The sequence below is a fragment of the Carettochelys insculpta genome, chromosome 21, assembly GCF_033958435.1.
Source record: "Carettochelys insculpta isolate YL-2023 chromosome 21, ASM3395843v1, whole genome shotgun sequence".
Taxonomy (NCBI): Eukaryota; Metazoa; Chordata; order Testudines; family Carettochelyidae; genus Carettochelys; species Carettochelys insculpta.
The window spans coordinates 510190-526070 of record NC_134157.1 but is presented as its reverse complement, the minus strand read 5'-3'; the positions used below and the strand labels follow the sequence as shown (position 1 = coordinate 526070).

Here is a 15881-nt window from a genome sequence, read left to right as displayed (position 1 = left end):
GTTATTGCTGAAAAACAACACTGAGAAGTAGAATAAGGAGGTGCAGACATACCAAGGAAAGTAGGCTGAAATCCTAAGCTAGCAAGAGGACTGCATTGATCTAGCTTCGAAATTATGCGCGATGGAGGTCTGAAATTTTAGCCACATTTAACGATAATGAGAAGATGATGTTGAAACCTAAACTTAGAAATATCTTCAAGCTTTGGCAACAGAGTAGGCAAAAAGTGCACTACTTGCCTGACTCATGAGAGAGAGCTATCTTAAAATTTATTGAGAGAACGCTAGTGAAAGCTATACGGAGTACTAGCTTCAAAAAAAGGCAGAATGGGAGGCTATATGCTGAGCTACAGTAGAAGGCAGTGAACGAACACCTTGGAAAGCTAGATGGAGAAGTAGGTTCAAAAACAGGAAGGAAAGTAGGTGGAAAACTGAGAACGGCACTGAGACCTAGACAGAGAAGTAGCTTCAAACCTAAGCAGACTGTAAATTGACCCACATTCTATTATAGCGAGAGGACTGCATTGAAAGCTTGACTGTCTTGAGAAACGTCTTCAAATGTAGACATGAATTTCAACTCAAAACTGAGCTATTTTCCACTATAGGCAGAAGACTACATTGCAAGCTAGACTGAAAATGAGGCTCAAACATAACCCTAGGAATAGGGTTAAAGATGAGGTACATTAAATATTAGTGAGAATGATAGTGAAAGCTAGAACGAGAAGTAGCTTTAAAAAAAAAAAGGGGGTGGGGGTTGGACGTCTGGAAGGTAGGCTGTAATCTGAGCTAATTTGAAGATACCAGGAGAAATTCACTGAAAGCTAGATATAGCAGTAGCTTCAAACACAGGCCGGAAGGTAGACCAAAAAAAGAAAGAGAACTCTATTTAAATATAGGTGACTATGTATATTGAAAAGAACACTGAAAAGGTGGGACGAAATTTCAGCTAGCTTCAATGATAGGCGGAAGAGGACATTGAAACCAAAGCCTAAAAGTAGCTTGAAACTGTGCTACATTCCAGGATACTGAGAGGACTATATTGAAAGCTGTATGGAGAAGGAGCGTCAAACTTAAGTAAGGATACCGCTGAATTATGAGCTACATTCAAAGCTAGTGGGCCGACTACAATGCTAACAAGACTGAGAAGTGAATTAAAATACAGGCAGGAAGGTGGCTGAAAACTGAGTACAATTCCAAGATTAGACAATTATACGGATAGTTGCATTAAAATAAGTTCCAAACGTATGCGGAAAGGTAGGACAAATACCGAAGTAGACTGGAAGATCAGCTAAGAAAGTGAGCTGATTCAAAGAGAGTAAGAGGACTACATGAGACGTTAGACTGAGTACCAGCTTCACGCATATGCAGGCTGCTCGGCTAAAATCTAAGCTACAGTCAAAGAATCATTCAAAGATAGTGATCGTATTCATGAAACTGGACAGAGGAGATTTGAGGCATAGGAAAAAAAATTAGAATATAGGGAAAACAACAATATAAGCTAGATTCAGAAGTAGCCAAAACTTATTCAAAGATAGCTATAGACTGCGCTGTAACTTCAAAAAAGGCAAGTAATTAAGCTGTAAAGTGAGCTACATTCCTGAAAAGTGAAACTGAGAAGAATATTGAGGTATAGGCAAAGATAGTGGGAGGATTGCATTGGGAAAAATGAAGTGAAAAGTGCCCTGCAAATAAAGACGGCTACAGAGGTTTAATTCTAGTAGAATTCAATGAAAGAGCGAAGACTGCATAAAAAATTTAGCTGGTGAGAAACCTTCAAAGACTGAGACTGGAGACTCAGTTCAAAGCTCACCTACATTCAAACAAAGTGAGATGCATACATTTTATATAGAGACAGTGAGGTAGTTTCATACACAGGTAGGTGGCAGGGCTTAAAACGGATGTGCGCTCAAAGGTAGCGAGAGGAGTACATTAAAAGGTTAAGCGAAAGTGTCCAACAAAAGAAGGCTACAAAATAAAAAAATCCTAGTGATGTTCAAAGAAAGAAGGAAGACCACATAAAAAGTTAGATGGAAGGAAAGGTTCAAATACAGATAGGCGACTAGGTTCAAAACTGAGCTATTTGCAAAGCAGGAGAGAGAGAGCTGCATTAGAATATATACAGTGACGTAGTCTCTAACATAGGCAGGTGGCAAGGTCTGAAAAGGAGACGCATTCAAAGCGACTGAGAGGACTACATTAAAAAGTAAACTAAAACGCAGCTGCCAACATAGGAAGGACAATGGTATGAAAACTGATCTACATCCTACAATAGAGAGAGGCCCTCTTAACAGCCTGAGCAGGAGCTTCACATAGAGTTAATAGGTTGGGCAGAAAACGGAGCAACATTGAAGATTGAACAAGGTCTGCATTAAACTATAAACTGAGAAAAAGCTTCAAAGGAAGGCACAATGCTGGAATGAACATAAATTACAATGAAGACAGCATGAACATTACATGAGAAATTGAATGGAGACGTCCCTTCCAATATTGAAAGGCCACTATGTTGAAACTTGAGCAATATTCAAAGATCGCTAAAGGCCTGCATTCATGTTTTGTGAGAAAAGAAGGTTCAGGCATAGTTACCACCCTATGCAGAACATGGAGCAATGTAACACAATACTGAGAAGAATAGAGTAAAAACTTTCCTGAGAAGTAGCTGAATAATTGGACAAATTCTCAGATGAACATTGAGCAGAATTCAAAAATAGTAAGAGGGCTACATGAAAAGCAGCCTGGCTAGAGATTTACAGGCTGGTACACTTAAAACTGAGCTGCATTCATATATACATTAAATGATAATGAAATATATTAGAAGCTAACCTGAGACGTAACTCCCAGGGTATAAGCAGAAAACCTGGTCCAAATGGAAAGGATTGCATTGGAAAAATAAAGTGAAAAGGAGCGTCCAACAAAAAAAGAAAAAAGGCTGAAATCCTAGTATCATTCAAGAAACGATAGAAGACTACATAAAAAATTTGATGGAGAGATTCAAAGAGAGACAGGAGGGTTTGTTCAAAACTGAGCAACTTGTTAAGCACGTGACAGGGACACATTAAAATATACACAGCGAAGTAGTTTTTAATATAAGCAGGAAGCAAGTGTTACAAGTTTGCTGTATTGAAAAGCATCAAGGGGACCACATCAAAAGGTAAGCTGAAAAGCAGCTTCATACATAGTCAGCACATTTAGATGAAAACTGAGCCATTTAGCAGGTTAGCCAGAAAACTGAGAAATGTTGAAGCTAGCCAAAGGCTGCATTTCAGTCCAGAGTGAGAAGTGGTCATGAGTGCTACATTTAAAACATGTCTAACAAGAAACTTCAGACATAGCCTGGATCCTTGGCTGTGAACTGAAGAGGAATTAAAAGCTAACAAAAGGAGTGCATGAGAAGCTCCAGCGAAAAGGAGCTTCCAGCAGCAGCAGGATACTAATGTAAAATTTGACTCACTGTCAAAGCTATAATCAAAGCACTTGAGAGGACGATATTAGAAGCTATACTGAGAAATATGATCCAACACAAACAAAAGATGCTAGGAATGAAAACTGAGCAATACTCAAAGATAGTCAAACGACTTAAATGCTAGACTGAGATGTATCTTCAAAAGAAAGCAGGATGCTAGACTGAATATAAGGAACAAACAGGGCTACAGTCAAAGACGGCGCGAAGACCATATTAAAAGAAGGGGTTTCAAACATAAAAAGGCCACACTGTTAAAAATTAAAGTACAGCAGGACAGAGAAGACAGTTCAGACATTATTAGGACACTAGGGAGAAAATGGAGCTGCTTTCGAAATTTAAAGAGAGCTAGCGTAAAAACTTTCCTGAGAAGTCGCTGAATGATCTGCCAACTTCTCAGCAGAAAACTGAGCAGAATTCTAACATAGTAAGACGCTAAACCGAGTAGCGCTTTACATTTGGACAGGCTGGTACACTACCTTCATAGAAATATTAAATGATAACGAGAGAAATACATTAAAAGCTAAACAAATAAGCAACATCCAGGACAAGAGCATGAAACCTGGGCCACATGCAAAGGTAGCACTAGGACTGAATTGAAAAAATAAAGCGAAAAGAAGCAGCCAACAAATGAAGACAAAAGGGTGAAATTCTAGTAATATTCAGGAAAAAGAAAAAATTTTACCACAAAATTTAGATGGCGAGAAATTGTCAAACAGAGACAGGAGGCTAAGTTGTAAACTGAGCTAAGCGCAAAGTGAGAGATGTGAATTCAAATGTAGAGAGCGGAGTAGTTTCATACATATCAGGCAACAAGGTATTAAAAAGTAGATGCATGCAAAGAGAGCGAGAAGACCACATTAAAAGGCAAACTGAAAAGCAGGACATTAGCATGTAAACTGAGCTATATTCTAGAATCGCGACAGACTTCTAAAAAGTTAGTCTGAGAGAGATGTTCAAACGTAGTTAGATGGTTAGGCAGAAAACGGAGCAATGGTCAAGATAACCAAAGGACTGCATTAAACGCTCAACTGAGAAGTAACTTTAAAAGTAGCCGCCAGAGCTACTTAAAGCTTTTCAAATACTCATCTTCACACATAAGCTGAACCCTCAGCTTGGAAGTTTGGAGAAAGTCAAAGATAGAAAAAGGATTGCTTGTGAAGCCCAAGTGACAAGGCACTTCCAGCACAAGAAGTATATTCAGCTAAAATCTGAGTTACAGTAATAGATATATTCATAATTATTGAGAGGCACACATAAAATACTATACAGAGAAGAATGTTGAAATTAGGCACAAACCGAGCACCTTCAGATTTAGTCAAAGGATTACCTGAAACTCTAGCCTGAGAAGTAGCTTCAAAGGAAGGCACAACTCTAGACCGAAAAGGAGGTAAAGCTAGTTGCATAAAAAAGTAACTGTAGACGGAGACTTCAACATTAAAAGGCCACAATGTTTAATCATGAACAACATTCCACTTTAGCTATAGGAGTACATTCAGAGCCTCTGAGTGAAGAAGGTACAAACATAGTTAAGACGTTAGGCACAAAATGGAGCTGTGTTCAATGACACCCAGAGGACTAGAGTGAAAACATTCCTGAGACGTAGCTGAATAACGGCTAAACTTTAAGCATTATTAAAAGTAGCAACAGTGCCACATGAATTGCTGGACTGAGTCTAGATTTAACATTAGACAGGCTGGTATGCTGATACCTAAGCTTCATAGATATAGCGGGAGGAACATATTTAAAGCTAAACTGAGAAGCAACTTCCAAGACAGGACCATGATAACTGTGCCAAACGCAAAGCTTGAGATAGGCCTGCATAGGAAAACAAAGTGAAAATAGCATCCAGCAAAAGAAGGGTGAAATCCTACTAACTTTCAACAAAAGAGAAAAAAAACTACATTAAAAAAATGAGAGCGTGTGAAAGAGTAAAAGACAGACAGGCGGCAAGGCTTAAAATGGAGCTGCATTGAAACTGAGCCACAAGACCCCCCTATGAAATGGTAAACTGAAAAGCAGCTTCCAACACAGCAATAATAGTATCATGAAAACTACATTCTACCATTGCAACAGGCCTTCATAACACTTAGCCTGACAATGAACATCAAACTCAGTTAGAAGGGTTAGGCAGAAAGCGGAGCAATGTTCAAGCTAGCCACAAGATAACAATAAACTCTTGAGTGAGAGCTACATTAAATCTTGCTGACAAGATCTCAAAACAAGCTGGATGCTCGCCTTTGAAGTGTGGAGGAATTCAAAGATAGAGAAATGAGTGCATGAGAAGCTGAAGTGAAAAAGTCCTTCCAGCATAAGGTTTTCAGGTTGAAATCTAAATTACAGTAAAAGCTATATAAAAAGCTGTTGAAAGGACTATATTAAATCCTATATGGAGAAGTATATTCAAAGACACTAGGCAGAAAATAGAGCAAATTTGAGAGACAGTCAAACGACTACATGAAACTCCAGCCTGAGAAGGAGATTTAAAGGAAGGCATGATGCTAGACTGAAAATGAGGTAAAATCAAAGCTAATTTCAAAGACAGCGAGAAGACAACATCAAAAACTAGATGGAGATGGAGCTTCCAACATTGAAAGAAAACTATGTTGAAACATGAATAACATAGAAATTTAGCTACAGGACTACCTTCAGAGCCTGTGACAGAAGAAGGTTTGAACATAGTTAGGACCCTCAGCAGAAGATACAGAGAGGACTACTGTAAAGGCCTTTCTGATAAGTCGGTCCATTAATCGGCAAACTTCTGTGCTGAAAACTGAGCGCAATCCAAAAATAGCAAGAGAACGACATGAAAAGCTAGAGTTAGTGGGAGCATTACACTTAGAGCTGCTGGTACCCTAAGAACTGACTTGCATTAATAGATACATAAAAAGTTGAGTGGAGAAGAAACTTTAAACAGAGACAGAAGCTAAATGCAAAACTAAGCTGCATTCAAAGAAAGTGAGAGGGATTCATTAGAAGAACGAGAGCAAAGTAATTTCAAACTTAGGCAAGCAGCATGTCTGAATAATGATGTGTATTCAAAGATAACGATAGGACTGCATTGAAAGGTAGACTATGAAGGACCTACAAATCTGGGCGGTAAGTTAAGATGAGCTCTGAACTACATTGAAATCTTTACTGAAAGATAGCGAAAGGAGTATATTGAAAGCTACTTTGAAAACTAGCTTCAACAATAAGTAGGGGAAACCTGAGCTGCATTAAAAGATCACGAGGACTACCTTGAAAACTATACTGAGCAGCAGCTTTAAAGAAAAAGGTGAATGAAATGTACTACAATTGAAGCTACAGTCAAAGATAGTGAAAAGACTACGCTGAAATCTGGACAGAGAAGTAGCTTCACACACAGGCAGGAAGGCAGGCTGAAAACTTATCTCCATTGCAAGATATTTTGAATGATTAATTATTAAGTGACTGCCGTGCATGATCGATGAGGATAGGGTGAGTGCTTTGGGCTTATTTTGTTTTCAGAAGAGAAGACTGAGGGGTGATTTAATAGCAGTCTTCAACTTTTTGAATGGGAGCTTTAAAGAGGATAGAGAGAAACTCTTTTCAGTGACAGACAGAAGAACATGTAACAATGGTATGAAGTTAAGAAAGAAAAGGTAGGATAGCAGGAAGAAGGTGGGGAGGGTGTTGACGCACTGGAATGTGTTGCTTAGAGAAGTGGTGTAATCGCCTTCCCTAGAGATTTTTAAGTCCCAATTTGACAAAGTCCTAGCTGGGATGACTTAGTTGGGGTTGACCCTGCTTGAAGCAATGGGCTGGCCTTGATAAGCTCTGAGGTCCCTTCCAGCCTTTAGCTAATATGATTCTATCATAACAACAGGAATAAACTGAAAGCTAGACTTAGATATAGCTGCAAACTCTCGCTATCTTTGAATGCAGCTCAGGTTTCAGCCTAGATGCCTCCCAATGTTCAAAGCTCCTACTCTCTCTAGGTTTTAATGTCATCCTCTTGCTGAACCTCGAACGTAGCTTAGAATGTATCGCTGTTTTCAAACTACCATCCTGTCTGTCTGTGATGTTACTTCTAAGTCTAGATTTTAATATAGAAGTCATGCTATAGTTGACCATTGCTCTGATTTCTGCTGAAAATCATTTATATCTTGGAATATGCTTCTCAGTCTAGGTATTAATGTAGTCCTCTTGCTATCTTTGAATGTAGCTCAGGTTTCATCCTAGCATACTACCTATGTTGGAAACTACTTCAGTGTACCTTTTAATGGCGGTCTCTCACTGTCTTTGACTATCGCTCAGTTTTCTGCCTAGCATCCTGCCTATGTATGAAGCTACTTCTCAGTGCCACTTTCCACACATTCCTCTCGCTATCATAGAATTGGAGGGCTGGACAGGACCTCAGGAGGACTTCGAGTCCAGCCATCTGCTTGGTGCTGGATCAACCACGTCATCGCAGCTAGAACTTTGTCAAGTCAGGACTTAAAATCCTCAAAGGATGGCAAGTTCCCCCACCTCTCTAGGAAACGCATTTCAGTGCTTCACTGTTTCATCATTTTCCTGGCAAATTTTTTTTTCCCCTCATTCAACCTACTGCTCTCCTGCCTATCCAGACCATTGCTCCTTCTTCTGGTGTCTGTCATCACTGAGTACAGTTTCTCTCTATTCCCTTTAGAGCGCCCCTTCAGGAAATTGAAAGCTTCTATTAAACCACCCCTCAATCGTCTCTTTTGCAAACTAAATAAGCCCAAGTCCCTCAACCTCTCCTCGTAGGTCATACGCTCCAACCCCTGAATAATCATCATCATTACAATCACGACTTATTATTCAAGCAATCTTTGTGTGCACATCAGTTTTCAGCCTACCTTCCTATCTATGCTGAGAGCTACTTGTCAGTCCAGCTTTTAGTGAAGTCCTCTTGCTAGCGTTGCATTTAGCTTTGAATGTTTTCAGCATAGTGTCCAGCCTCTATTTGAAGCTACTTCTAAGTCTAGCTTTCAGTGTATTCTGCTCATTATCATAGAATCATAGTATCTCAGGGCTGGAAGGGACGTCAGGAGGTTATCAAGTCCAGCCCCCCGCTTCAAGCAGGATCAACCCCCACTAAGTTATCCCAGCCAGGACTTTGTCAAGTCGAGACATAAATACCTCTAGGGATGGAGATTACACCTCCTCTCGATACAATGCATCCCAGTGCTTCACCAACTTCTTGAAATTATTCCTGGCATACAACCTACTCCTCTTCTTCCTCAGCTTCAGACCATTGTTCCTTGTTGTGCTATCTGTCTCCTTAGAGAACAGCTCCTCTCCATCATCTTTAGCGCTTCCCTTCAGGAAGAGACAGGCTATTAAATCCACCCTCAGTCTTCTGCAAACTAAATAAGTCCATATCCCTCATTCTCTCCTCATAGGTCATGGACTTGCAGTCCCCTTAATCATTAATCATCATTCAAGCTATCTTTGAATGGAGATCAATTTTCAGCCTACGTTCCTGAAATGTGAAGGTATTTCTCAGTCCAGTTTCCAATGCAATCTTTTCAATATCTTTGAATGTAGCTCAGTTTTTGGCCTAACTTCTTGCCTATTTTTGAGTGTAGCTTTCAATGCACTCCTCTTGCTGTCTTTGAGTGAACATTTGATTGTAGTTCAGTTTTGATCTTCCATCTCATGTTACTGTCCATTGTGGCTGAGTCAGTCTCATTCCTGGGCCCCAGGTCCTCTGTTTTGTCTGCTGATCCCACCGTATGAACCCCGTTACCCTTGTTGGAGCAGGGGGCCGGCTGGCAGGGGGGGCTGGGAACTGTCCCCCACCCACTCACTCCGGGTTCCAGCCCAAAGTTTCTGGACAGCTGGTACCCACAAGGGCTGACTCCCGTCACCTTGGCCCCTGCAGTTCCTCTCCCTGGGCTACTTTCCCTAGATGCTTCTCCCTAGTGGTAGACATGACAGCAAGTCCTCTCCTTAATTTGGCTCCTGACTAGGTTCTCAAAGACTCAGGGGTGGGGGGAGGGCTGCAGGCCCCCCCCCAGGTTTGGGGCTTCCTTCCTTCTCCTCACTCATCTCCCAAACTCTCCTTCACCACCCTCCCCTTGCACTGCATGGAGAAGAGCTTACAAAGGGAGCCCTGAGTAGGCTACGCTGGCCCTAATTGATTTAGGGCAGCCTACTCCTCAGCTTCTCCCACCTTGATTGCCAGCTGTTTTTCCTTCTGACCCCACGCTGTCACACCATATTTGTAGGTACTGCTTCGTCTAGCTTTCAGTGTACTCGTCTCATTAACTTTAAATGTAGATTTGAATGGAACTCAATTTTTGGCTTGCCCTCCTATGTTTGAAGCTATTCTCACTCTAAGTTTCAATATAGTCCTGTCCATATCTGTGAATGTAGCTTTGACTATAGCTCAGTTTTTGGCCTACCTTCCTGCCTATGTTTGAAGCTTCTTCTCAATCTAGCTTTCAATATAGTCTTTGAATTTCAATGCTATCTTTGAATGGCATGCAGGTTTCGGCCTACTTTCCTGTATATATTTGAAACTACGTCTCATTCCAGCTTTCAATGTTGTCCTCACATTATCTTTGAATTTTGCTTTCAGTGTTTCCCAATTTTTGCCCTACCTTCCTGCCTATATTTGAAGCTGCTTCTCAGGCTAGTTTCAATGTAGTTATTTTGGTATCTGTGAATGTAAGATTGAAATTAGCTCAGTATTCAGCCCTCTTCTTCCATATCCAACCATTTTTCCTTGTTCTGCTCTCTGTCAACACTGAGAACAGTTTCTCTCCATCCCCTTTAGAGCTCCCCTTCAGGAAGTTGAAGACTGCTATTATATCATTCTTTAGTCTTCTCTTCTGCAAACCAAATAAACCCAAAGCCCTCATCCGCTCCTCATAGGTCATGCACTGCAGCCCCTTAATCATTATTCAAGCTCTCTTTGAATGGAGCTCAGTTTTCAGCCTAGCTTCGTGCTCATGTGTGAAGCTATTTCTCGGTCCAGCTTTCAATGTTTTTTGATACCTTTGAATGTAGCTTTGACTAAAGCTCTGTTTATGGTTTACCTTCTTGCCTATGTTTAAAGCTACTTCTCAGTATAATTTTCAAGGTAGTCCTCTCGCTATCATTGAATGTAGCTGTCAATGTAGCTCAGTTTTTGGCTCACCTTCCTGCCTATACTAGAAGTTTCTTGTCAGTCTCGCTTTCATTGTACTCCGCTTGATATAACTTTGAATGAAGCTTTGAATGTAGCTCATTTTTCATCCTACCTTACTGTCCATATTTGTAGCTATTTCTTAGTCTAGCTTTCAGTGTAGACCTCTCACTCTCATAGACTCATAGAAGCTGAATGTTAGAATGGGCCTCAGGAGGTTATAGAATTCAGACCCTTGCTTCAAGCAGGATCAATCCCCACTAAGTCATCCCAGCCCTGACTTTGTCAATTTGGGACATAAAAAATCTCTTGGGATGGGGATTCTACCACCCCTCTAAGTAACATATTTCAGTGCTTCACCACCTGCCTGATGAAGTAGTTTTTCCTAATACCCAACCTACTGCTCTCCTTCTTTAGCTCCTTGTTTTGCCATCACCAGTGAGAACAGTTTCTCTGCATTCTCTTTAGAGCACTACCGCAGGAAGTTGAAGGCTGCTATTAAATCCCCCCCAGTCTTCTCTTCTGCAAACTAAATAAGCCCAAAACCTTCAGCCTTTTTTCGTAGCTCACGCAATCCCTTAATCATTAATCATCATTTAAGCTACTTCTCAGTCCAACTTTTAAAGTCATTATCTTGCTATCTTTGAATGTAGCTAAGTTTTTGTCTTACCTTCTTGCTTGTGTTTGAAGCTACTTTTTAGTCTAACTTTCAATGTACTCATCTTGCTATCGTTCAATAAAATTTTCAATGTAGCTGAATTTTTTTCCCTACCTTACTGCCCATATTTGTAACTACTTCTCAGTCTAGCTTTCAGTTTTGTCCTCTTGCTCTCTTTGAAAGTAGCTTTGAATGTACCTCAGTTTTTAGTCCATATTCCTGAGTACGTAGGAAGGTACTTCTCAGTCTAGTGAGAGGACTAAATTGAAAGTTAGACTTTTTAGAATTTTAATGTAGCTCTGAATGTAGCTGAGTTCGCTGATGACTGTCCTACACGTGTTTGAAGCTACTACTCAGTCCAGTGTTCAATTTAGTCATCTCGCTATCTTTTAAAGTAGCTTTGAATGCAGCTCAGTTTTCAGCCTACAGTCTTGGCTATGTTTGAAGCTACTTCTCAGTCTATCTTTCCATGTAGTCCTCTCACTGTCTTTGAAAGTCGCTTTGAATGTAGTTCAGTTTTTGGCCTACATGCCTGATCATGTATGAAGCTACTTCTCAGTCTAGCTTTCAATGTATTCCACTCACTATCTGTTAATGTAGCTCAGTTTTTGGCCTATCTCCTTGCCTAGACCTATGTTTTTGCCTCTGTTTGAAGGTACTTCTCAGTATAGCTTTCCATGTAGTCCTCCCACTATCTTTGAATGAAATGAAGTCAACTGTTTCTTCACTCAGCGCACAGTCAGACTGTGGAGCTCCTTGCCAAAAGAGATTGTGAAGGCCAGGACTTTAACAGGGTTCAAAAAAGAGCTAGATGCTTTCATGGAGGACTGGTCCAGCAATGGCTTGTAGATAAGATTGGTAGGAAGGGTGACCTTGACCTGTTTATTAGAAGTTGGGGATAGGTTGCACTGGAGGGATCACTTGATAAAGCCCTCTTGGGCACCTGGCGTTGGTCTCTGTTGGCCGACAGGATACTGGGCTAGATGGACCTTTGGTATGACCCAGGGTGGCCATTCTTATGGTAACTGTTGAAAGGATGAGATGTTACCATGCCAGAGAACCTTGTGATCCATGTTCACCTTCTCTATTCACTGTTTGCATCATTCATCAAATGTTTCCAGGTGTCCCCATCAGCCCACAAGAGAACTGACTTTTCACAGAGGCATCAATAAAGTGATAATAATGCCCAGAGTGGCACGTTACTCACTGTGCTTTGACAGTACATATAACAACCACACTGTTGGCATACACAGGGTTACACTCATTAGTGAGCAACAAGAGCACTTACCAGCAGCACCTGGGTTTTCATTTCTTCGCCCCTTTTCAGATCCAAAACCTCATCTCACTCTCTCTTCCAAAAGGCCAGTTGTCCCTGAGGGCAAACCTAGGAACTCAAAAAACCCATGTGTTTGGTGGTGGTTTAGGTGCCATATTTCCTGGTTTTGGTCCATTGGCAAGAGCAGGGGGTGCCGGGGGGCACAGCAGCAACAGCATTTCTGATGTGCTAGCAGGATGTGGATAAAAGTGGCAAATGTAGCTGGCCTGGCAGGACATTCACGAAGCCCTCAGCTGCACGCAACCCCCAGAGGTGACAGAATTAAGAGCAATGCAAACAACACATGGGCTCAGGGCTTTTATTTCCAGCACCTCTTTTCTCCAGTGCCACCATTTTCAGGGCCATAACAAGGGCGAGGCAAGGGGGAGGAGCTGAAGAAGATGGGCTCTTAACAAAGATAGTGTTCTGGTTGTCAGCTTTAGTGTGCCCTTTCTACATGAGAAAGTGGAACCAATGGGGGGGAAGGGCATGACTTCCCTTTACAAAAGCCATGCTGACTCTTCTGTTCATTACTAGAGTTTCAACCAGTTTTCCTGGTACTGAAGTTAGACTGACTGGCCAGTAGTTGCCAGGATCACTTCTGGAGCCCATTTTAAAGAGTGGCATCACAGTCATCTGGAACAGAAACTGATTTAACTGACAGGTTACAAACTACAGTTGGTAGCTCTGCAATTCACTTTCGAGTTCCTTCAGCACTCTTGGGTGAATGCCATCTGGTCCTGGTGACTTATTAATGTTTAATTTGTCAATTTGTTCAAAAAACTCTTCTAATGACACCTCAATTTGAGACAGTTCATCAGATTTGTTACCTGAAAAGAACTGCTCAGGTTTGGGAATCTTGCTCACATCCTCAGCTGTGAAGACTGATGCAAAGAAATCATTTAGTTGCTCTGCAACAGTCTTTTCATCCTCGAGTGCTCCTTTAGCAGCGCGATCATCCGGAATCCCCACTGGTTGTTTAGCAGGCTTCCTGCTTCTGATGTACTTAATTTTTTTTTTTTGCTGTTACTTTTTGACTCTCTGGCTAGCTGTTCTTCAATTTTTTTTTTGGCCTTCTTAATTATATTTTTACACTTCACTGGACAAAGTTTATGTTCCTTTCTATTTTCCTCACTAGGATTTAACTTCCATTATTTAAAGGATGCCTTTTTGTCTTTCACTGCCTCTTTTACTTTATTGTTTAACCACGGTGGCCCTTTTTTGGTTATCTTACTATGTTTCTCAAATTGGGAGTATACATTTAAGTTGAGCCTCTATTATGGTGTCTTTAAAAAGTTTCCATGAAGCTTGCAGGGATTTCACTTTAGGTACTATGCCTTTTAATTTCCATTTAACTAACTTCCTCATTTTTGTGTAATAAACCTTTCTGAAATTAAATACTGTAGTCTTGGGCCACTGTAGTATTTTCACAGCCAGGAACATTAAATTTAATTATATTCTGGTCACTATTACCAAGAAGTCCAGAAATATTCACCTCTTGGACCAGATCCTGTGCTCCACTTAGGACTAAATCAAGAATCACCTCTTTCTTGTGGGTTCCAGGACTAGTTGCTCCAAACAGCATTTGCTTAATGTGTCAAGAAATTTTACCTTGGCTTCCTGTCCTGAGGTGACATGTACACAGTCTATATGGGGATAGTTGAAATCCCCCATTCTCATTGGTTTTTTTTTTTTTTTTTTTTTTAAATTTTGATAGCCTCCCTAATTTCTCTGAGCATTTCATGGTCACTATCGCCATCCTGGTCAGCTGATTGGTAATATAACCCTACCTTTATATTATTATTCAAGCAAGGGATTACTATCGAGAGATTCTATGGTACAGTTTGGTTCATTTATGATTTTTACTTCATTTGATTTACACTTTCTTTAACATATAATGCCGCCGTGACCACTGCCTGCGCAATTTTTTCTGTCCTTCCAACAAATTTTGTACCCTGGTATTACTGTGTCCCATTGATTAGCCTCATTCCACCAAGTTTCTATGGTACCTACTATATTGATATCTTTATTTAATATGAGGCACTCTAGCTCACCCATCTTATTATTTAGAATTTAGCATTTGTGTATAAGCACTTTAAGAACTTGTCACTCTCTAGCTGCCTGCGATTACATGATGTGATTGAAGGGGACTGTTATACTTGACTGTTCCTCATCAGATACTGCCTGTGTTTTACCATGTTTCATCCTCTTCTCCTTACTAGGACATAGAGAATCTCCAGTAAGAGATCCTGCCCTAAGGGATGCCACTATTTGAACCATGTGTGCCTCCACACCTATCAGCTTTTCCTCAGCCCTTAGTTAAAAATCTGCTCTATGACCTTTTTAACTTTAAGTGCTAGCAGTCTGGTTCCATTTTGGTTTAGGTGGAGCCCATCCTTCCTGTATAAGCGCCGCCATTCACAAAAGTTTTCCCCGTTCCTTATAAATCTAAACCCCTCCCTCCTACACTACCAGCTCAGCCCCGCATTGAGACCTTGTAGTTCTGCCTGTCTAACTGGTCCTGCACATGCAACTGGAATCATTTCAGAGAACGCTACCATGGAGGTTCTGGACTTCAATCTCCTACCTAGCAGCCTAAATTTGGCCTCCAGAACTTCTCTCCTATCCTTCCCCAGGTCATTGGTACCAACACACACTTCAGACAACAAACTTACCCCTAGTCCTAGGAGCATCCTTCAGTCTACGTAGACTATGGATCGCACCCTTCGGAGTTCCATTTGGCATCCTCATTTGCAGCGTCAGCTGTGACTGTGAAGACCCACACGAGAGTGACAGTCCTTGCTGCATCTGTTGCATATGTAATGGGTGTCTGGCAGGTCCTTGCTGTGCTTTCTGTGGGCTTGCTTCTCCTTTGCTAGCTGTCTGATCCTCAACTCACCCTTCTGAAGGTGCTTGTATAGTTCCTGCCACCATCTGCTGCGATTGTCTGCCAGCTCCTCCCAGCTGTCTGGCTTGATGTCTACTTCCCTGAGGTCCCTCTTGCAAACATCTTTGTAGTGCAGCTGGGGACGTCCGGGAGATCTTTTGCCACAGGCTAGCTCGCCATACAGGATGTCTTTTGGGATCCTTCCATCATTCATCCTGTGGACGTGGCCAAGCCAGCGGAGCCACCGCTGCCTGAGGAGGGTGTGCATGGTTGGGATTCCAGCTTGCTCAAGGACGGTAGTGTTGGACACTCTGTCCTTCCACGATATTCCAAGGATGCGCCTGAGGCGGTGCAAGTGGAAGACGTTCAGCCTCTTTTCCTGGCGGGCGTACAGGGGCCAAGTCTCGCTGCCGTAAAGGAGGGTGCTGAGGATGCAGGCTCTGTAGACTT

The 15881-nt window shown here is 41.4% G+C and overlaps 1 long non-coding RNA gene across 1 annotated transcript in view; it reads right to left on the bottom strand.

The window, feature by feature from the left end:
* The window catches only part of LOC142023942 (uncharacterized), a 29080-nt gene extending 13495 nt beyond the window's left edge, over positions 1-15585 (bottom strand). The window contains exon 1 of the long non-coding RNA XR_012648344.1: positions 15220-15585. This is a non-coding gene — a long non-coding RNA (uncharacterized LOC142023942). The remainder of the gene's footprint in view (positions 1-15219) is intronic.
* Positions 15586-15881: the final 296 nt, after the last annotated feature.